Source organism: Melospiza georgiana, chromosome 7, assembly GCF_028018845.1.
Source record: "Melospiza georgiana isolate bMelGeo1 chromosome 7, bMelGeo1.pri, whole genome shotgun sequence".
NCBI lineage: Eukaryota > Metazoa > Chordata > Aves > Passeriformes > Passerellidae > Melospiza > Melospiza georgiana.
This window is the reverse complement of record NC_080436.1, coordinates 8,053,798-8,077,710: the sequence shown is the minus strand read 5'-3', so window position 1 is coordinate 8,077,710 and position 23,913 is coordinate 8,053,798.

Sequence of the window (23,913 nt, the reverse complement as noted above, 5' to 3'; positions counted from 1 at the left end):
TCTGGAAATGTATATTTTTTGGTTTTTTTCTGTTGCTAAGAACTGTAGAAAACTGCCCTTATGAGATGAAGAAAGACAATGTTCAATTTACCTTTTTATCTCCTAAATCTTCTCTGGGAGAAAATTCTCATGCAAGCAGGAATGAAATCTGGCAAAAACCATTGCTTAAAGTCATGGCTCACATGGGCTTTCCCTGTTCATTCTTTCTTGGTCACTGTTTTGGGTAGGTTATCATCTGCATTTAAATGTATAATTTTTTTATTCTGAAATATAATTCTGAATTACATAATTTTTTTTTTTTTTTTTTTTTGCTAAAAGAACTGTTTGAATCAGTACAGCTTTATTAAGTTTTCTTACAGACAAACCACTTGCATAAGGCAAACTCTAAATATTTCCCTGTGCATGTACACAGGGAACCTGGGTTTTCCAGTGCTTTGGACCTTGAAGGAAATATTATCTAGTTCTGCAACCATAATTTATAACTAAATTTATGCTTCTTCTCTTATAATGGCAGTTTTTTCCCCTTTTCTCTGCTGAGTTATAGGAGTAGACAGACTCACCAGGCCTGTTTCTCAGTTCAGGTCTGCAGTTTAGCCTTTTGATTTTGTGGTGTTTTTCTTAAATCCGTGCCTACATAAACAAGTGTTCAATGCTCAGTAACATATGTCCAATAAAAGAATTGTAGTTGCCAACCACAGACCTTACCTGACATCATATTGCTAATACTACCCTTGAAAATATAAAAACAACAAAAAAAAACCCCTTAATTTTTGTGCTTTAATAGAATTCTTTGCAGATGGTGCCAACATATTGGAAATTATCTTTGTTTTTCTACTCTGCCATGCTTAAAAGAAATCAAAAAGGGGTACATCAAAGAACAATCCTCTTTGGCATAGTCTGCCAGACTTTTTAAGCTCTACTTAAAAAGAGAAAATGGCTGTTGTGTCTTTAGTACACTAGGCTGACTTTCATAAGAAAATAGTGTTGAGTTGTTGGGTGGTTTGAAAATATGATGGTGATAAATAGGACAGAAGTATTTGGGAATACTATAATAATGATGTTTTAAGATTTCAGTTAATAACCAGCAGTCTTGGGACAGGTTTTCCATTGGGCTAGATACCAAGAAAGTTGAAAAATAACAATATCCTGCAACACTCAAATTTTTATTTATAATTAAAAATAAAGGGATAATTTAAGGGAATGATTGGTTCTGAAAGCTGGCAGAAGGATATTAATCTAGATATTAAATCCTCAGTATTTTCTCAGAACTACACAGATCACAGAATTATTTAAGTTGGAAAAGACCTCCAGGATCATCAAGCCCAAGCTTTGATTGATCTCCACCATGTGAACTAGACCAGAGCACTAAGTGCCATGGCCATTCTTTTCTTGAGGACCTCCAGGGATGGTGACTTTAACAGGCATTTCTACTGAGTAGGTAAATAACAGAACCATTTGTTAAGTTGTGAATAGCCTGTTAAATAACATTAAAAACCTCATTATTTACCCCAAAGCACCCACTGAAGTCCTGTAGATGAGTGCTGGAATCCCAGGGTCAGCAGTCACCACTCATCACGTTGTGTTCTGCTATGAAAAGAGCTGTGAAATCATAAAACTCTGTTAAAGATGCAGAAAATCCCCAGACAGCTGGGAGTTTACCCTTTTCTGAAGGTGGCCTGTCTCATGCCATTTCTCTGTGATTAATAGCCACCTTTATTTAATCCACTTGCAGCTCAGTACTGACATTAGTTGCATTAAAAATTGCCAGAGCAGAGCACAGTGCTGCACTTCAAAACCTCAGTAAGAGTAAAATGAGCAGCATTTGTAACTGTCACATCATGATGTTACAGTGAAAATATTTCTCTAACTGGCAGCCACCAGATTGGTATTTTGCCAGAGGAATTAAGCATTTTTCATTAACACATGAAAAATGAGGGTGGCATGATGGGCTCCTTGGAAGAGGCAAGAGGCATTTTTCACAATCCCTTAATTAACTGAGGAGCTTTTTACAAACTCTGGCACTGCTTCTACTCCATCACAGTGATTTCAGTGACTGAACCTCTGCAGCACCACCCAGACTCACTTGTGCTGAGTGTACAAATGATCAATCCAGGGACCAATGAGATACAGATGGCACAACATCAATATTTTATAATATTGATATTTCAATATCAATTATTTCAATAGCTTTGAGCAGTATCTCTCACACATGTTTGGTGGCCTGGAGCACACTGAAATGCTCTGTTGCTCTAAAGCTGCACTTACTGCTTTATCACATCTGTGAGGGCTTTGTGACAAGCTGGGCTGCTCCACTGGTGTTTTAAAGTGACTTTATTTAAATTATAGTCTTACTAATTGACATAGTTGTACATTATTTTCTTGCTTCTTTCCCAGGACATCCCTTGTTGCCCTTTTTGTGCCCATTTTTGATGTGGTGCTACATTAAACTTTCAAAAATGCACTATATAGCACATTCTTCTGTAGAAGCACACAGCCCTCAGCACAGTGTTTTCACAGACATCCACTTGGGATGTGACTTTGCTTCAATTTGTAATGGTTTTTGTTCCTCCAGTTTTATTAACTTATGTAAACACAAATTCAGGTTTGGTTTGTGCAAAGTCACGTTGCTCAGCTGCAAAGGAAGTGGAGTGTGGACTGCAGTGTTTGCCTGATGGAGGAGCCCCAGGAACCATCACACAGGTACAGCAAGGGAGGGAAAAACCCCAAAGCAGAGAGATTTCAGAACTTTGCAGTTTCTGCAGGCCTGCATGCCAGGCTGGGCTGTGGGTCCAGCACTGGCTCTGCTCCCATGGGCCACTTCACCCCAGTGTGGTGCGCTGCTCCAGGCTCTCCTCCCTCCTGATTCCCAGTTTCTCCTGCATCCTGCACCCAGGCTCTCCTCCATCCTAACCCCTGGGGGTTCCTCCCTCCTGCTCCCAGCCCTCACAGCACAAGGTGACAGAGCCCTGAATGCAGCCCCACAGCAGGCACACATCAGCTCCTGCTGCCATCCCACCCACCTGCTGCATCCAGGGCACTGCTGGACTTTCAAAGAGGATGCTGAGTTACAAGAATAAAAATTACCTAGGCAGCAACATAGCTGTTCCCATTTGGAAACATCACTGTGATGCATTTTGGAGATTGTAGCTTGGTGCTTCCATTCTCATCCACACCACTGCCTGGTTCCTGTGCTTTCCAGACATGCTTCAGCTCTGCCTGTGGTGGTCACAGTAAGTACAGCAAGGTGAGCACCATCACTGAATCAGCACATCCTATGAAGCATATTCTCAATCCTATTTCATTCTTGGGCTTTGGATTTTTTTAAGTACTTGGTGAATATCAGTTAATGTGAGAAGGAAACTGTGCTGCACAAAAAGCCAAGAAAACCAAATTTCTGAGTTAATCATGTTTACTACTCTCCTGCTGTCCTCACTCTCAAAGCCTTTGGAAGAAAGCAAGGTTTGTTATTTCACATTTTGCCTAATTAGGTCTGTGTTTGAGATTCCCTGTGTCAGGAAAATTAATCCATGATGTCAGAGGTTTAAGTCTGAAAAGGAGACAGAAGAGTCCTGTAAGGACAAAGGGAGAGGCCATGGGGTATTTCCCAAGGTCTCTCTTGAATTGCTGGAGGATGCAGCCTCCTTCTTATCCCAATTTCCTGGCCACATTTCACTCTCTCTCTCCCCATTGGCTGAGGTACTTGAGAGGTGCCCACTTCTCAAATCCACTAATGCAGACCTGCCTTTTCTCTGTATCTCTGTTCTTTTTCTCCAAGTCCAGGAATTTAGCACAGCCTTGAGTGACAGTCTGTGTCAATTAGTGGAATTCCTCTGGAATTTATGGTCCCTCCCATTGCTTCTGTCACCTATCAGTGTCTGCCTTTATCTACCAGCAGGCCCACAGTTTGTTTGTAAAGACACATCCCTGTCATTCCTTTCACCTGAACATCCAATGCAATTTAGAACCAGAGACTGTGGTGTGAAAATGTAGTGCTTTTTAAATCTTCCCTAAGTTGGGTAGAGCTTTGCTTTATATGCCCAAATCCTGCACTCAAACTGGGTCAGTGTATGCTAACAGGCAGTGTTTTATTCAATTAATTACTAAAAGTCCTGCTTCCCATCCAGCATCTACTTCATTTCTCTCTTAGAGTAAGATACACCTACTTCATCTTTCAATCCCCATAGCTAAAGCCAGAGGAAAAATAATGCTGTGTGAGGATGAGGCAAAGGCAAGGTGCAAGTCTGGGAGCAAACCCACCTCTGTCCCTGCAGAGAGAACAGCAGCTGGCCTGAAGTGCCACCAGGGACAAGAAGCAGCTGCTTCTCTCATATCCTGCTCAGAGCAATGCTGGTAAGTGATTCTGCAGTCTGTGCAGGGCTCTGCCCTCCCTGGAGCCCAGCTCTGTCACTTGTCTCAGGAAAAAAGTACCTTGAATTGCTTTAGAGCCCTGGCTGCACTCAGGCTTCTATTGTGATGGTGTGTCCCTTTTAAATGGATTTCCATATGCTGGAAGGAAGGCTGATTTCACCCTGTTTCCCAAGATCTTATTGGACACTATAGAGATAATATATAACTTTTAATCTTGCCTTTTCACCTGCAGTGAAACTGTTTGAGGGTCATGGTCAGTCTGTTACTTCTGTAAAGAATTTGTAGCTGTGAAAAAAGTTATATGAAAAAGTTATATGACTCTGAAGTAATTCAGAGTATTTCATTTCAGATCTGATTTGTTTGGAGGCAGCACTATAAAAAAAGGGCAAACAGAAGAGCATGTGATAGGCAGCCTGCTACTGGTGTACAATGTGGTTATTTTACTGGGTGATGCACATAATGCACATACCTACACATGCACATGTGACCAAGTATCATGGGATGTATAGAAGGACTGATTAAAACCATGCCTTTCCCATATCTGGGTTAGATTAGTCCAGAGAGAAAATATGCAGCTTAAAATCTCTGGGAATAATTAGCCTGACAAGTTGCTTCTCTGGTGCAGCTCAGCAGATGAGGAGGCAGGAGGAATAAACACCAAAGTTGCTTATTCACCAGAAATGTCCTTAATTTCTGGCAGGGGGGTCACTCATGGCTTTAATAAATCTGCTCTGGACATGTTAGCAGTGGCATGAAAATAACAGAGCTTGATTTCAGCCTGGGAATTGTCATTTTGGAGTATATTTCCTGCCATTGAAGCCAATAATTATCAGAGTCTATAGGGTGAGGACAACTTGCACAGTTGAAGAGCACAGAGAAAAGAGCACAGTTCAGCCCATCAGGGTTTCAGGACTAAACTGGAATCAGGGTTTTCTTTGTTGTGATAGTCCAGTTGCCCTTTCCTTAGGGTAAATATTCAGATGAATTTCTGAATGGTTGCTGTGCAACAGAGTTAGGGAGGGTCACACCAAAACACAGCATGGCCAGAAAGCTTGTTCAGTGTCTCTGACAGTGCCACTAGCACAGAGGTCAGCTGTAAAAGTGCTTGGGCTTGACCCTCTTTGTCAAAATGTTCTTGTTCTCTGTGTTTTTTGGGAAGAAAGGGAAAAAGCAAAGCTCTTTTTCCCTGTAGGGTTGTTGGGTGAGATGTATCTGGCTGCCCCTCTGACTTGCCACACTGGGAATTGCAGTTCCCCATCCTGAGCTCTGGGTTATTTAGTGCCTGGTTCTTCCCTTGCTTTTCCTCTGGAAAGCTTCTGCCTGTGTCCCAAATCTGGAGCTGCCTCACCGAAGGCTTCCTGGACATTTGCTACATCTCAGTTCTTCAGGAGAAACGTGTGTAGATGCAGAATTAGCTGAAGCCACCTTAGGAGCAAGCAGCTGTTTGGGTGGGCAGCTTCTCTTTGGTTACAAAGTAGGGCAGATGAGGACACGAAATCCTGATGCTGCACAACTCCCTCAGTAATTTTTATTTACAAATGAGCCTAAATTATGCTGTGAAACCCATGGCAAAGACTCCACACCAGCCCTGACTGAGCCCACTGCTGCAGTCCAGGTTGGGGATGGCAAACCAGGTCACTGCTTCCTTCCCAGAGCAGTTTAAATGCCTACCCAGAGCCCAGATAAGCCTTGTCATGCAGGAGAGATTACAGGCTCTGAATTAAACCTCCTCTGGCCTGTGGGGTGCTCTGGGCCAGCCAAAATACCCCTCACCTGCCTCAGGGCTTGGGAGGTTTGGCAAGTTATAATGAAGGGAGATGGGGGAGGGATAGAAAAGGAGTTTCAGGAGGAGAGCAGCAGAAGGAAATTACTGGTGATCCTGCTATTGTGCCCCTTTGCCAGGCAGTGCATTGTGAAAATGCTGAAAAAATATATATAGATCTGAAAATACAGCTATGTTACTGTGTGACTAAAGGCAGCATCAGACTGCCACAGGTGAATAGGGAGTGAATGCATTTGTCATCAGCAGATCTCATATTAGGACTCGTTGAATTTTGAGTGCTGAACACTGCAAATCTGACATTCCCATGCAGTTATATAGGGTTTGAAATAGGTCAGAAGATTTTGATCATTTTATCTTGTATGATCCATTTGGAAAAGTGATTGGCTTTGTCCTCCACATGGACCTGTTTCTGTCCCAGGTGGTGTGGCTCCTTCTGGCCCTTTGATAAGCAGTCTCCATTGCCCCAGGGACTTCACCCAGAGGCTCATAGTCTCTCTGCTCCCCTTTGCCAGCTTTTCCAGCTGCCCCTGGCCTCATGGAACATTTACCACTCTCACTCTGACATTTCCTGAGGGCTTTCTTTGTGATACAGGTACCCTCCTGTTCAAAGCTGGGTCCTGGTTTGCTTTTTGCCTTGTTTCCTTGTGACTTTCTGCTCCCCTGCACCCTGTGTGTTTCCTGGCTGCTTATCTCCTTTTCTTCCTCTCATTGTTCCCCATTCCTGCAGCTCGAGCCAAGCCTCCTGCCACTGCCTGGTGACCACCAGGGACATTTGCTTCCTCCCATTGCCTCATATCCCCTTCCAAGGGGGTCTCTCAAGATCAGTTACAGGGAAGTTTAGCCTATCTCTTGGAGAACTTGAACTGAAATGCCCAAGAGTTCTTGGTATGTTGTTGATTTAATGCAAAATTTCTCACACCATCCCAGAGTGCCAAGAAATTAAAAATGCTGGAGCTGCTGAGACAAAGGTCTGGCTTTTCCTTGCCTGTGTGGGTGGATGAAGTATTCCTCCCTAGCTTTGCCCCTGGAATTGGCTGTGTCTGAAATCAGAGCTGAACAAAACAGCTCCAACAGCTGATATTTAATACTTCAGACTGTGCAACTGTGCATTTCCTAAATGTCTTGGTGAAGAATTGTGGATTGGAAATGGAAAGCTGAGTCTTATTAGAAGTATGGGGCAGCTTTAAATCCCTTGGTTTGAGGAACTCTGACACCTAAATACTCAATACCAGATAACCCATTGTGTACAGGTTATTCTGCAGCACAAAACACAGCACAGGGTGTTCTTAGCACGCTGCTTGAGGAAAATCAGGGGGAAAAAAATTGGTGTTTTCCAGCTGCATTTCACTCCATGATTTTAGCACATTTTTTCCTGTGAGAGGCTGAAAAGCAGTGGGAGTCTGGAGGGGAAGAAGAAGCCTGAAAAAAGTGCAGGTGGAAAAGGGATGGGAGGCCAAAGAAGTATGGGAGACTGGAGGGCAAAAATTGGAGGCTGAAACTTGGGGAGAGGCTAAAGTACTGTGGAACTAAAGAAATCTTTTTGTGAAATGGAGTCTGAGAGTCTATTGAAAGAATAGAGGAATAAGGAGAAAGCATTAAACAGAGTGGAGGCTTAATATAAAATCCTAAAGGGGTGTTAATATGAGGCCCTAAAAGAATAGAGGGACAAAAAAGAGTGGGAGACTGAAAAAGAACAGAAGGGTCAGTGGAGAAGGTAGAGGGGAAAAAAGTGTGGAAATTGAGTAAACAAGGAAGGCTGGAAAAAAATTGGAGGCTAAAAATGAGAAGGAGGCCAGAAAGGAAGTGAGGTAACAAAGAGAACTGGAGGGAAAAAAGTAGAGGCTGCAAAAGAGTAAAACACACACACAAAAAAAAGGGTCAGTGAGAAGAAAAAATGAGTCAAGAAAAACCAGAGGCTGGAAAAGGGTATAGGGGCAAGAAAGGGTGGAAGAGAGGAAGAAATGCAGAAGCTGAGAGGACAGGAGGACACAGTTATGTGGGAAGGAAAAAAAAAACCCCAAAATATTGACCAAAAATGTGGAAGGTGAAAAGCCAAGGGAGAGTGTGGGGAGAGGGAGGAAGTGAGGGGCAAAAACAGGGGGGAAGCCAAGAAGGGGAAAATGGAGATGGAGGCCAGAAAAATGTAAAGGCTGGAACGGTGAGGAAAACTGAATAAAGGGTAGAGGCCAGAAAAAAGTGGAGTCTGTGCAGTGGGGAGAGGTTAAACTGGAGTGGGAGGGTGAAAAGGGGTATAAGTCTGGGAAGGGATGCTAAGTTGGAGTGAAACTTTAGGAGATAAAAAAGTGGAAGCTGATCTGTGGTGGAAAGCCAAAGAGGGTGAGAGGTCTGAGGAGAGGTTTAGGCCAGGAAACAGTGGAGGTCAAATTTCGTGGGAGATGGAAAAGTTGTGGGTGGCTGGAGCTTAAGTGAAGGCCAGGAAAAGGTGGAGGCTAAAATAGTGTGAGAGTCTAAAAAGAGGTGGGAGGCTGGAAAGCAAGGAGTAGCTGGAAACAAGTGGAGCCCTAAAAGTGATGGGAGGCCAAATTATAGCAGGAGAGTGAAAGTTTTGGAAGTATGGAGTGGAGGGAAAGGAAATGGGATGGGAGAGGCAAAAAAAAAATGTGGAAGTTGTAGAAGGGATGGGAGGCTGGAAAACAAGATGTGGCCAAAAATGTGAAGCCCTAAAAGTGGTGGGAGGCTGGAGGGAAGTGTAGGCTGAAAAGAGGGCAGAGGGCACAGAAAGGGGCAAGGTGAGGATGAGGAAGGGCAGGGCCAAGGCAAGCTAATGGAGGGCAAGGCAATGGAATTCAGGCAAGGCAGAATTTAAATTATGCTCAAAGTATTATAACCTCACCCCTTCCTCTGAAGTGTAAGTGGGTAATGAGAAGAGAGCATTATATTGGAATACCAGTAAGTTGGATGCCTTTTCTGGGTGAATATTACTTTCTGGATGACAAACTGAACTTGGTGTTCTCCCAGATGGCCTCAAATAGGTATTTCAAACAGTGGCTTCCCAGGTGCCAATTTAGGAACCTCTATGTTCAGTCCTATTTATGAACAATTTTCTTTTAAAGGGAAAAAAGATTGCTTTTTCTGCTTGAATGTATTAAAAATGCCAAGACAACAGTTTGCTAAAGCATTAATGTTATATTTTCCTTATAGATTGGATTTAATGAGCTATGCTGGCTGGTGCCAACACTGTGCTGTTAACCTGTGCCTCCTAACACCTGCCATACAGTACAGGTAATTCAGTCATTCAGTCTGAAGGGTTTCATTTAGCCATTCCATACAATCCACAGGGATTTGTACCTGTGCAAATTCACAGCAAACTGCTGTGAATGCTGAGGATTATTCAGTGTGAGAGGTGTTTTCTATGCCTCTGCAGTGATAACAGAGCCGTGGAAATACTAATTTTCTATATTTTCAGGCTGTCTTAGCAATTACAAGCAAAGTATTTTAAAAGCAACATTCTGCCTGTGGGTTTGGGTGGTTGGTGCTCTGCATTTCAAGCCCATAAAACAGAGGGGTGTGGAAAATTCCTACTCTGGATTTGCATTCTGGACCTCCAGTCTTGTGCCCCACTGCCTGCACCATTCCTGGAGAAGGGGGTGAGCTCTGGTGGCCTCACTGAGGGTATTTCCCTGTGTAACACTGTGCAATGATGAGCAGCAAGAGTTGAGCTGAGACCAGGATCCTGCTAACTCTTCACATCACCTCCCAGGCCATAAAAATTCTCTCAAACCCAGATATTAAAAACTGGAATCCTGCAGCATAGCCTTTCTTTAGGTTACCTGTCTACTTTTTTTTTTTTTTTTTTAGCATGTCAGCTGTTGTTTCACATCCATTTTCACACTGAGAAACAAAGAATGTGCCTGTCCATAATTCTTAAAAAAAATATGGCAGCAGTGTAACATCAAATGCCACCAGCTGTGCCCCATTTCTGGCCCTCCTAGTAGTCAGGGGAAGAAAGGGAGCACTTAGAGGAATTTGGTAAAACGAAATGATATGGCATAACTGGGCTTTACCTGCTGCAATAACACAAAAAACTATCGTCTTACCTTGGGGTGGACTATACTGATTTAGTTTCTGTTTCTTTGCTTTTTTATGGTGTGTTTGGGCCATATAATTTAAGCAGGAGTAAAGGTCTGCAGGAATGAGAGTCCCCTGCTAGAGAAATTACATTTTATCAACGTTGCAAATGGAATTCTTGAAAGTTACCCAGAAATAAGTGCCAGTTCTAGTCTCATAAAAAAAAGCAGCAGGTTTGGCTAACAGCTGTGTGATGCCTTGGTTTTTCTTTTAAAAAAAGATTTATTTCTGTGACTCTCACTCCTGGTGAGAGTTATACTCAGTGCCAAAGGATCTGTGTGTGAGCACCAGAGCTGGGCCACCTTAACAGGGTCAGCTGAAGGTTTTGCTCTAAATTCATGCTGCTGCTTACTTTGGTGACTGAATTACTGAATATGCTGAATTTGCATTTGAAAAAAAAAATAGTTCTTGGACCTTTTCCAGGCCAAATCTGTGCTTAGGGCAGGTGTCTTCAGGTTAGTAATGCATGGAGCAGGAGGTGTCCCTGGAGAGTACAGATCTCCCCGATTCCCCTCAGCTCCAGAGCACTGAAGGGCAATTTTCTTCTGGCTCTTTCACACAAGGTTCTCTCTGTGCCCTTCTCTGAGTGCAAATACTGTTTTTTCAGCAAATGCCACATGAAATTGTAAAGTGTACCCTTAGGAACTTTGAAACCCAGCTCTGCATTAACACATACCAACAAAAATCACAGTGCAGTCCTGGTTTTAACTTTGCAGGGGTCCCTGGGGAGTTTTAGCTGTTATTGCAACAGTTGGATCTTTGTTTCCAGATGTTTTTTGGGGTGGGAATCTTAGGAACAGTATAAAATCCTTATAGGAATGTGTTGATGGTAGAGGGCTGTACTGGAGGTTTTCATGTAGGAGTTTGCTTTCAGTAGATTGCTGGTTGTATGTGTCTTATTGTAAGAGGAACAACGAGTTTTAAGCTGCAGGATGCAAAAAATAAAAGGATGTTAATTTAGCATGAATTGATGAAAACTGGATGCTTTCTAAGGTGCATAATGAGGGACAAAGTTGAGTTGTCTGTGCAGTGAAACTGGTACGAAAAATGAGTGCAACATGGTCAGAAGAGCACTATGTCTTCCTGGTGTGTTTCCCACAATGTCACATAAGCTTGAACTTCAAAAAATTCAAAACTGTTTGAAATAATTTTAGAAAAATTTGGTCTTCGGCCATAGCTTCTCTTAATAACAAATTCTTTTCTCCCTGCAGAGAAAACTCGACTGAAAATGGATCAACAGGGACAGGTAGCTGTGGCATTTTTGGGGTCCCCAGATGGAGGAGGAAGGAATCAATGTGACTCCATGTTCTTGGAAGGCTAATTTATTATTTTTTGTTCTATATTATATTAATGAATGCTATATTAAAACTATAATAAAGAATAGAGAAAGGATACAGACAGAAGGCTAAAAGATAATAATGAAAAACTCGTGACTCCTTCCAGAGTCTGGACACAGCCTCACCATGATTGGTCATTAATTTAAAACAATTCACATGAAACCAATCAAACAATCTCCAACCACATTCCAAAGCAGTAAAACACAGGAGAAGCAATCAGATAATTATTGTTTTCCTTTTCCTCTGAGGCTTCTCAGCTGTCCAGGAGAAGAATCCTGGGTAAGGGGATTTTTCAGAAAATATGATGGTGACAGGTAGCATTGAAACTGGCAAAGTAACATCAGGATTTATTTTGGGACCTGATGGGCATTAAATTCTCCAACATGTTTGGCATTGCACCACCACAACTCATACTAACAATGTGCTCCAGAGGATGCAGTTTAAGGTACTTTACTGCTCACATTACTTAGGTGAGTTTCAGACCACAGTCTAAGTGAACTAAATAAATGCCAGGAGCTCTTCTTATAATCATAGCTTGGTTAATAACTGCTCTCTTTAATTTTGAAGCAGTACATCCTAGTGATGTGGTAAATACAGTGGCAGGACTGTGATAAAATGTGTTGTTGGAAAAAGTAAAGTGGGTAAGGAGCCCAGCAAAATGGATGATAATGACTATCTTTGGTAAAATAAAAAACCTTTAAGATCACACTTATGTCTGTAAAGGCTACAAAAAGTCTCTAGGCAGTCTGTAAGGTCTTTAAAATTCAGAGCAGAGTAGGAAGTGATGGTATGAGGTAGTTAAGAATGCCATGGGTCATATGAGTCTCTATGGTTTCATGGGCCTTGGTGCCTAGGGCTGAGAGTCAAATTTTATCTGTTTAATGCAATAACATCCATTATTTAGTGAAAGAGAGGAGATTACACAAGGTCTCCAGTTTTATCCAAAGCCACTTTGTTAACTATTCTCAGGGTACCAAATGTCTGTGCTACAGATTGTGAACTACAAGGTAAGTTTCATATGAGCCAAGTAAAATGATGTTTTATAACATCCTGTTGGTATATATTCTTCCTCTCTCTTCTTGATTACAGTTGTCACTTGTTGATTTTCATGATATTCTTGGAATAGTGGGGTTGAATTTTCCAGGATGTTTTTTGCAGTACAAATTTTTTTAATGCTGTTCTCCATTTGTCTTCTGTGAGGTTTTTCTGTGTTTTTGTTTATTTGGTTTGTTTTGTTTTAAATAAAGCTGGTCAGAGTGGGAATATTATGACTCTTAGATGTATAGAAAGGATGAGGGTTTCTCCTTTCTTAACATCCAGAAACATCCATGGATTTCTCCTTCTCAAAATTTGTCAACAGGATACATAAAAGAAATGCAACTTTAAAATAAATTGAGTAATATATTGGTTAAGAATGTGTTTAAACTGTTAATTCTGTGTTGTATTATCTTCATTGGGGAAATTAGGATATAAAGCAGAAGTGCCTCACATTTTCCAAGCTCTAATGAGATGCTGTTTACCTTGCTTCTTTTAGTTATATCTTAAAAGATTACCTGGGCCTTGATGTGACTTGTGTGAGGGCTCTCTCTGGCTCAAAGTGGTTTAGAAGACAAGTTGGTCTTTGTGGTTACAGCATGAGCAAGCACTTGTTAAGAAAACTCACCTACTTTTGGGCACAGACATTAAAGATATGCTATCTGTACATTCCCAAATAACACCATTAAAAGATGTGCCCTTTAGATATGAGGGGAAGGCTGTGGGTGATGCTACAAATGAGGGGCTTATTTTGGGAGGCAGTTTTTCAGGCAGAATGCCCACCTCTGTGTTGCCTTTTCCACCTCTGAATGGCTGCCTGCTCCTACATGTGGGATTCATTCTCCAGAGGAGATCTCAGAGCTGCATTGTTTGAGTGACTCCATGGGAGTACAGCCAGGTCATCCTGCTTGAGTCATCCTGATGATTTTATTTCATCAGGCATCAGACCTCTGCCTTGTGACACGTGGGCTTGAAAGAGGTGGGAAGGGAGGGAAAAGCCCCGTGCTAAGTGCTCCTCACCCTGATATCCCTGCCAGGAGCCCATTCCCGGGGGGTTCTCCCTGCCTTGCTCTTTATCATGGTAAAAAAAAGGTTGCAAAAGGGATTTGTCCCAACACTGAAAGGGGGAGTTTTTGTAATCTTGAAGAAATTTATTGGCTGCCAGAGCTGTTTCCTACCAAGCTCTAGAATTGCTGATATATTATTGATGGGGACAGAGCAAACCACAAAATATTCTTTCTTAATTATGAGCTCAGTAGAGTCAATCAGTTTTCAGAGAAAAAGTCCTTTTTAACTTGAAGTTAATTTTTAATTTATTGTTGTTGTCAGTGATATTAAGTTTGTACAAGAAATAGATTAACTTTTAAAATTTTATTTTCTTGGTTTGATCACAAAAGCAGGAGCTGACTGGAAGCCAAGGACTTTTAAACAGTTCCATGAATTGGGAAATTCCAAACCTCAAAAGCTTCTCATTCTTCATTCCTTTCATTCTTTCAAAAATAGTGCAGATATGTCCCCAGTAAAGCAGCTTGTAAAGAATGCAAAACCCTCACTCCTGAGTACCAAAATAGGATGACTTGAGAAATTTGCAAACACCTTGCCATGCAGAGCACCTTATTTTTTGTTCCAACATGCTCTACTAGGTTGGCTCAGGAAGGTATCCAAAAGGACAGTTTTGGCATTTCTGATTTGAATTTTTCTGACCTCTTTCATGCTGAAATATCCTGTTACCTAATTTAGTAGAAAATTAAGGTGATGCTGTCCAGACAGAATGCAGGAACTATCTATCTATGGCCATGAGAAGACCCAGGGTAATTATGGCAAGTGAAATTGAAAGAAATAATTTCTTCAATGTTAAGAGTCACATAGAAAAAGGTTTTTCTTCAGTTTCTGATATTTTATGCAAGCCTTGAAACTTCCCTCTCTCCCAAAATTGATCAAACACAAAACTGGATTGATCTTCTGAAGCAGTGATGGGGATCATCAGTATGATTTAAATGATTACATTCAATGCACTGGAGGGCTGAAAGCAGCACATTTCCCTCCTCCTTTATCCCAAAACACAGCCTGAGAGAACATTGTGATGGCTCAAGGGCAGCAGCATTTAATGGAGATTTAGTGGATTTTCCCCTTAGTGCTGAGGAATGACATGTGGCAGGAGGAATTTGACACTGAGCAGTTGCTGAAGATCTACTGCTCTCCTTATTTATTCAGGGAAGTAAGTAGTAACTTTTTAAAATATGACTATTGCTTGGAATTCCAGCTATTTAAATGGAGATAGAAGACATAATGGGCACATTAATACTTTTAAGATAACTGAAGATGAAATTATGCAGACAAATGACAGGAGCTAAGGAGGATGAGGAAAACCAGTACTTCCAGTCTAAGACTTCCCTCCAGCAATTTCCTGATTAATTCTGCTTTGAACTGCTGCAATAGCTTCACCCTCAAAGCATGATACAGATACACACACAAAAAAACCCCCACTGAGCATAGGCTATTTAGAATTTTGCTTGAAATATTTACTTCTAAAAATCTGATGTTCCTGTTTCAAATTTCCTTCACTTGCTTGCCTGTAGCTACATCCACAATTTAAAGGGATGGATCTAAATGAAAAGACAATAGGTATGAATATGTCACAACGTGTAATTAATAACCTTGTAGCAGCTTTTAATGTGAATATTTCCTGAACCTCCACTAACCTGATTCTCTCTCAAGTGCTCTGTTTTCACTGGTGTGCTGATGCTCCAAATGTCCTTGTTTAAGGATCTTCTAAATGTGGTAAAACAGACTCCTGCCTACTATGAAAGTGGGGGAAGTAGATTTTTTCAGCTGTTTTGTCCTCTTCTGAGATGCCTTCTCTCTCTTTTTAGTATGCTGTGGATCCTTTTCCCTGGTGTTATTCTCACAACCCAGGATATGTCCTTGCTTTCCTCTGCAAGGTTATGCTTTCCTGTCACCCAAAAAGATGGTTTAGGGAATCCTCCAGCTCCACTGCAGTTTGTCTACAGCAAGCAAATGCTGCATGTATAAATGGTAATTTTATTGTTTCTTCTAGTGCAAGACTTTCATTAAATCGAAACATTGAAATATTAATTCACTGGGGTTTGGTGAAGTTTGTATGGCTGGTTCTCTGTAAAGTTCAACAGGACTCCAAAGAGTGGATGTATAGATCTTATTCATGTCACTCCCTTGGTGTGATTCCTGTGAAGGATGTCAAGTACTGAGTCTGAGGAAGATGCAGCTCAGAACTCTGCATCACCCCCATGTGAGCATTCCTCCACTGGGGATGCGCAGCTGCAAGCTCCATCTCCTAGAGGCCTTTTTTCCACCATGTTTTTAAATGTGGCTTTTGTAAAAAGGCTTCTCTAAACTCTTTAACACTTCTCAAAGCCTCTTCAGAACAAAAAAAAAAAAAAAAAAAAACAAAAAAAAACCCCTCAAAAAAACAAAAACCAAAAAAACACACCAAAAACCCCACACACACAAAAAAAAAACCCAAATAAAAAAAGATGATCTTTGGAAAGTGTTTTTCCTCCCCAATACAGTTAGGATTTTAACCCACTTTAATCTCCCCAACAGTTTCCTGAGTTTTAGGAAATACCAAACTCCTTTTAGAAGACAGAACAACAGATTTTGTTTGACCTGAATAAGGAAAGGCAGAGCAGCTCAGGAAGCTTCCCTGGGTACTTATTAAACTTTCTAATTACTGTTTAGCCCATATAAAGCTCGCAGCTAGAGTTTAAATATTTTGAGAGTTGAGCTGATAGTGGAAGATTAACTGGAACAAGCGTGTTATTAAATGTGGTTTAGATCCTGCATATTTAATAATGCAATTAATGTCACAGAAATCATCCCCAATTCAGTCCTACAAGGAAAGCTCTCTAGGAGCTCTCTCACTTCACTGTCGAGAGCTGTGAAGAGGTGGGGATGGAGGTTGGACATTGATGGAGAGGAGGAAGAGGAGGAGCGTCCAGCTGGCAGGTGGGGCTCTACCAGCTCTCCCTGCATGATGCAGATCCCAAAGAAAAGCTCAGAGGGAAACTCTTGGCCCTGACCAGAATGAAATGGGCGTGAATCCAGTGAGAAGAAGGACAGGGAGACACTGACAGGTTCTTTGGCCAGAGCATGGACATGGCCTTCCGAGGGTTGCTCTGTGAGCACCTGACACTGCTGCTTTGACTCCTCTGGGGCTTTTTTAACCTCACAGACTGAGCTTCCCACTCTTCAGGCTGTCTCTGTGGGCTACAGTTTCTCTAAATAACCAGTGGAGAGAAGATGCCTGTGTTTGTTTGATCCACACGTGGAGAATGAAGAAAATCTCTCCTGCTCACAGCTTACATTTTACAAAATCTCGTGGCTTATGTTTTCATATTAATCTCTTGGTTGTCCCTTGTTTCCCCTTTCTCCTGAGCAGACATCTCACCAGACACTATCTGAGGGTTATAGAGGAGTCCCAAATGTGAAGCATTATCTGACATTATAGAGGAGTCCCAAATGTGAAGCTAATCCAGCAGATCAGAGGCTGGTTTTGGGCAACCATTGATGTTACCAGCCCTAACAAGAAAAACTCAAGGTGAATTAGTGTGATCACATTTGCTCTTGCAGGATCTGGTGGATGAGCAGGTGTGAGAGGGGCTGAGAACATTACAAGGAGTCAGTAGGAACTTTTTTCTTGGCACAGGTTAGTCATGGAATCACAGAAAGCTTTGGGGTGGAAGGGACCTTAAATATCATCTCATTCCACAACTCCTGCCATGGGTAGGGACATCTTCCACTAGACCAGGCTGTCCAAAGCCCCATCCAGCCTGGCTTTGAGCACTTCCAATTAGGAGTGAAAAAGACAAAGACAAAAAAAGACAAAGAAAAATGAACTCTTTTTTACTGTCACTCTACAAATTTCACATCATTGTGGGTCTCTGCAAAATTCACATCAGTGCCCTTCTCACTGATGTTCTTTGAATGCCTTTTTCACTTTATGCACTTCATTCTCTTTATGCGGTTCTCCCCTTTCTAAGCATTCTTTGGGGATGTCTTCTCCTCCAGAGGCTGCTTTGCCAGCTGACAATCCCCAGCTGAGACCAGAGCAGTGCTTGGGTCAAGTGGAAATTTACCACTGCTGCCATTACACTTGCCGGTGCTGTGTAAATATTTACTATATTTACTAAAGCTGCTTTACTCTTAGGAAAAAATTCTCTGCAGGTGGTGTTCTGGAAATTAACACTGACCAGTGTTTTTCCTGCAACCACCTCCTCCTGCTTCCACCCTTCAGCTGTTAGCCAAAGGTGGGAGCAGCTTCCCAGCTCTAAGGGGGATTTGCCCGGACAGCTGTATGTGTATATATCCCTTTTCCGTCCTGCAACGTCTCAAGAAATTGTCTTCCTGAGCTTTATTTATATTATTTATGATGTGTAAGAAGGAATTCAAATACTGACACTGCTCAGGTGCACTTCATGAAATGTAATCTTAAATATTTAATGCAGCTATTTAAAACCCAAATTCACATTCATGTAGCGCCATCTGTCACCAAGCCTCTGCAGCTGCACAGGACAAGGGCTTTTTTTTTTGATTGAACTAACAACTCTTGGCAGCACTTAAAAATAACTTCTTTAGGGGGAAAGGAAAAAAAAAAGAAAAGAAAAAGGTTTCTTATTTTACAGAGTGTTTTGTAATACTACAAGCTGTGTGAACAGTGAGTTTGGTGAAGATTATCTGTGCTTATAGATGGACCCCAGACTCAAACTGGGCTCAGCAAAGAAATCTGAGAATTCTTTTGGCTTGCTCAGGATGTGGGAACTCTTCACTTTGTCTTACGTGTTTCAGGCTGAGATGGATGGAGATGGGCAACACAGACCAAGCAGTCTTCATGCCTTCAGTGTAGTGCCAGTATATTGTCAGTATATATTCACTATATTGTCCCCAATATCCCCAGGAAAAAAAACCTTTTTGCATGAATGCAACAAAGCTTTTCCTGCTCCTTGTACCTTTCTAAGCTACATGTTTACTAGCCTCAGGTTTGTTCCTATTTTCCCAAGTTTTTATCCTGTTGACTGTGTATCTCTCATAGCTGGGGATGTGGTCTCACATGGGAGTCTCACAGCCTGATTCCCAGCTCAGCTCTCACCTGCAGGTTTGTGCCTCCTGACTTTCAGATCAATTCCCAGTGACTTTCCAGACAGCTTTTCCAAGCAGCTACATGGGAGGCTTGTTCTCTGCCAGGTGTTCATAATTGCATGCCTGGTAAATGATTGGCATGGAGAACTCCTGGGTGAAGTATTAACTCTTTGCTGTTAGTAATTTAGTGAATGCAACTAGCAGTTGTTCCAAATATTATATCCCCTGATTCTACAGATGAAATGTTTTCATCAAAGCCAGTGCAGCATAAAAATTTACTTCTTTTTTTTTTTTTTTTTTTGAAACTCTTCAGGTAATTTTGCCTGTGTAATCATTATCTACCAGAAGTCATGTGAAGCTGCAGTTGTATTGGCTTGGACTCATAATGGGAGAACAATTGGCAATTTTTATCTTCTTATCAATTGGTGCTGCTGGTGGGCTGGGGCAGCTTCTCCAGCTGCTGCTCTTGTAAATAGGGGCAAGAAAAAGCCAAGAGACAAAGGCAAGACAAAGAGAGAGGGACTCTGCCTGAGAGCCTTGGCTTCTAGAGCCCAGGGTGCCTCAGCCCAAATAAAAGTGGGATCAGGGATGGGGAAGAGCTCCCACTCTTTTTATTCCTGGATCTTGGGGTTTCTGGGATGAGGGACAATCCCTGGATTTTGGGGTCCCTCATTCTTGCATTTTTGGGATGAAATCCATAGATTTTGGGGTTCCCCCATCCCTGGATTTTGGGGATCCCATCCCTGAATTTTTGGGATTCACTCCCTGGATTTTTTCCTCCTCAGCCATAGATTTTGGGGATCTCCCCATTCTGTTTTCTGGCCTCAGGGTCCTAAATAAACTGTAATAGGTTTGGGTACAGACAGGTGGTGAATACAATGAATTTTGGGTTCCCCAGGACAATGGACCATGAAATACAAAGAGGAATTTCTTAGCTTTGCTGCTGAGGGACAGTGCTGAGGGGTGGCTGGTGGCCCTTGCAGTGGTTTGGGCACCCTGGCTAGGGTGCTGTCCTTGAAGTCCTGTCCTTCAGCTTGCAGGATCTCCTCCCACAGCCTCACAACAGGCTGTGATTTTTCTTTTCCCCCTGGAAAAGGCCTTCTGAACATGTGTGCAGAGATTTATTATGCAGACATCCACAGAATAAACTAAATTCCCACATCACTGAACAATGTACTGTTTGGGGTTTAATGAAGATTTCTCCCCCCTCCACACACCAAATGGATGCTGTATAGTTTAAATTATGTATAGGTCCATTACAGAATAATCAGTGCTAAATACATATGCATACACAGAGCACAATAAATTATGTATCTTGCCTTAATATTTCATGAAGAAGAGCCATGGCATGTATTGATTTCATTTAGACCTGAGTTCAAGAGAGCATTTAAACACATTTCTATTTTTAAATCCATGAATCATCACAACAGGACTGTTCAGGTGCTTTCACTTAGATGTGTACTTAACAACCATGCTGAATTTGAGCCATAATGATAATCAGATTAATATTTTGAACCAGTGCCCGAATGGGAGCCATTTAATCAATTTTACTAAGCTCTTGCAGTAAGATTAATTTTTAAAATATATTTGTATGCATCCATATATATATATATATATATATATATATATATATATATGAAATGAAGGAAATGGGAGGTAGACCTTTACTGAGAAATTGGAGTTTGTCTGAGCCTGGAGTCACATTATATAGTCATGAATTTCTGCAGCAATCTGGGAAGTCAAGGCAAGCTAAAGCTATCTGAAAATGCCACTGGCAGCCACTCACTCATTCCTGCAATGCCCAGGACATGCCACACTGGAGGCTGAACCCTCCCCTTCCCCTGTGAGTGAGCCAGCACCCTTTGGGGAACAGGAACTCATTTCTACCTAATGAAATTACTGGGATTCATCTTCTGTCCTGAAAGATATGGGGGGGAAAAAAAAGCTTTTATGGAGAAAATGTTCAAAAGCACTTCCATAGCACAGGAACTTAAATCTCACTGGCAAACTTGGAGCTCTGATTGAATTTAGGGGATGAGGGGAGCCTGGATCACCTAGGGAGAAAGGAGTTCCAGCTGTTTTTCTGCACATAATGTCCATGCTGCTGGTGAATTAGCTTGTTTTGGGCACTTTTCTTATCTTGGTCTTCTCTAAGACAGCTGTTGAAATGCATTAATTGAGAGGTCAGAAAGGAGCAATATACCTGATCAAGAAAACAGTTGCATTAAATAGAACATTTAATTTGGTCCTGATGGTAGCACTCAGGAAACTGTACTTTCTAGAATGAATCTGCCATAAAAACAGGCTCACACATTATTTTCTTGTTTTTGTAGAAAATATCAGGTCACAACACCTGTGGCTCTGCTCTGAGCCTTGCATTTCTTCTCCTGGACTTATCCAAAATTTCTCACTGAAGAATGTGGCTACAAGTAATGCCATCATCTACAGGAAGACACAAAAGAATCCCAAGCATAACCTCAAAGCCTAGTGAACTCATTTCCACTAAATTACCTTTTCCTTTCTTGTCCTTTTTTCCTCTCTTTCTCCCTCCAGGACATAGGCAAAGGTGGGGGTTTTGCCTTTAATATTTGCAAACTACAAGGTGACTGAACTTTTCTCTTTAGGTTTTTGTCAATAAGCAGAAATCATGTTTAATGTTTCCCTATGAAAGCATCCTATGTGAAGTAGCTCCTACAAAAATAAATTATATAGCCTATGTTTTATCACTTGTTATTACCATTTATTTATTTATAGTACTGTGCATTGTGCTTTTGTTTATTTTTAAAGCACAGTGTTTGTAGTCAAACCTGTATGTTGGCTCATACATTAATATGGATGCAAATATTGAGCCATTCTGTGTAAAAAATAGCACCTCTCATGGATCTTTAATACTGCTGTGCTTTGCTTCCACAAAGTGTTCCTGCAGTGAACTGAGAAAATCACTCTGGACTTTACCTGTGGTATGAAATTCTAGGAGTTGATTGTTTTTTCTGGCTGCTATAAAAACCAAATTAAGCTGGGGTGGTTTCTTGTGTGTTAGGAAAAGAGTAATTTTCAAATTGTGGCCATCAAATTCTAAACCTCAACATTATGCCTCAAACTGCCCTCATATTGCTCAGCTATAACTTCTGAATCCAGAATCAAACTGCTGAGCCTACACTAAAAGCAGTGCGATTTTTTTTTCAATTGGATAGGCCATATGAATGGCATTTAAATGATAATGCAGAAATATTTAATGTATTTCTACTTCCACAGTATTTTTATTTCCTAAGAAAACTCATATAGTGTTATTTATTGTCTCATCTGAAAATGGCAGAAAGCTGAAATGAATTATTTTTCTCTTTCCTGGAAGGGTTTAAAATTTGTGGAGTTCACAGAGCAGCAAACATTTAGTGGGTTTCCACATCAAGATAGAACTTTCTTCAGTTTGCTTCTGTAGATTTAAAGATTTTGGTTTAGATTTTAAGGATTTATTTCATATGTCAGTATCTGTTAAATATCCTGTAGAAGAAAATCTGAGAACACATCCACTTGTAGACACAGTCTTTTTTATCTATGGCAAAATACAAAGACCTGCAAGCAAGCCAATATTTAATTGCATTATCTAATGGCATCAAAATTTAGTTATGGCTCTCTTTAATAAAATAAATTTGTAGTCTTAGATGATAATTCTAAAATTAGATCACGTCACACCTTATGGCTGTCAACTCACTTTGTGAGATGAGCCAAGTCTTCCACACTCACTGCAAAAATGCCCTTTGGTTTCTGCTCAGCGGCTCTGAGGTGAAAAGACTTTTTGAGAAATGGCTAAACTTGATGCATTGTTTAAATTACAATATTTTTCACAGTCTTCTTCCTAACAGAAGAATTACTGTGGCTGTTTTGGACCAGCAGAATGGATAATGCAATGGAAAGTACTGAATGCTTTGGGAAAGAGTGTGAGAACAGAGAGAACTTTAGGGGTCCTGCTCATGGCACCCCAGGCTCAGAGATGCCAGGGAGTGATCTGACCTGTGCCTTCAGCAGGTGCCAGTGCCCATGAATTTGTCTCTGCTTTCTTTTCATCCATGAAAGTTTTTAACCTTCACAGAGTCCTCTGCTGGTGAGTTCTGCAGACTGTTCCTATAAAGGTGCCTCCAGCTAGGCATAAAACAGCCTGAGGCTGGTGTGGACCCTGTGTAAATCCTGCTGAAAGCAGGGAGAGTTGTCCCCTCATTGATGGTAACACCAGCTCCTAAATGTGGGCTTAAAACTCAAGCTTTAGCTTCTTTCCTATAATGGGAAGATGTTGTGATTTCCACAGCAAGAATTAACTTAATTAAATGAAATTAACACCTGAGGAGGTTAAGGGAACAAAAACGAGCTCCAGAAGGTGGTGAAATAAGGTGTCAGATCAGAATCCTCTCTGTTTCTGCCCCCAAGTTTCTGATGTGCCCATCTGAAAAGGAGACAGAAATGTTGTCATTGACCAAGAAGTGACAGAGCTCCCAGCAGGTGGGCACAGGCTGCCTGACACACTTTGTCTTTGGCCTCACAGCAGCTTTGGAGGGTAAGACGGTGGCTCAGTGCCCCCTGCTTGCAGCCTGGCACCTCAGTGCTGCTCCTGCCTCTCCAGCCAGCCCTTTCCCAGGGCACAGTGTGCCATTGATTCATAAATGCCTGCAAGTGCTTTCTGAGAGCAGAGTGAAGATGCTTTAGGAGACAGGCACGCTTGCCTGCTGGGCAGCAGCAGCTGAAATACCTCAGTGCTGCAGTTATATTTGATGGTGCATGTACTTTGCTTCAGGAAAGCTGCCAAATGGCATTTTATTCCTACCTCAGAGCTCTATGTTATTTAAAAAAAAAAAAAAAAAAAAAAAAAAAAAGTGAATTTCCATGCTTTTTTTTTGGCCAACAAAGTGCCTGCAGGATTTTTACACAGCTTTACCAGGCTGGGATCGAAGCCTAGCTCAGATCAAAAAGCACCATGGGACTGGTGATTGTGCTTAGAATCAGGGCTTTACCAAGTGGCTCAGAGTAGGGTGAAGGCAGCCATCATCCAGTCAATTTCCCCAAATGACAGAATTACAGTCTGATCCTCAGCCCAGGACGCCTGGAAGGGGCAGCTTTCTCCTAAATATTAATGTTAATAGAGGGGTTTTATTAATTCTTTGTCATGATTCCTCTTTAGCCTCCAAGCCAGGTGTG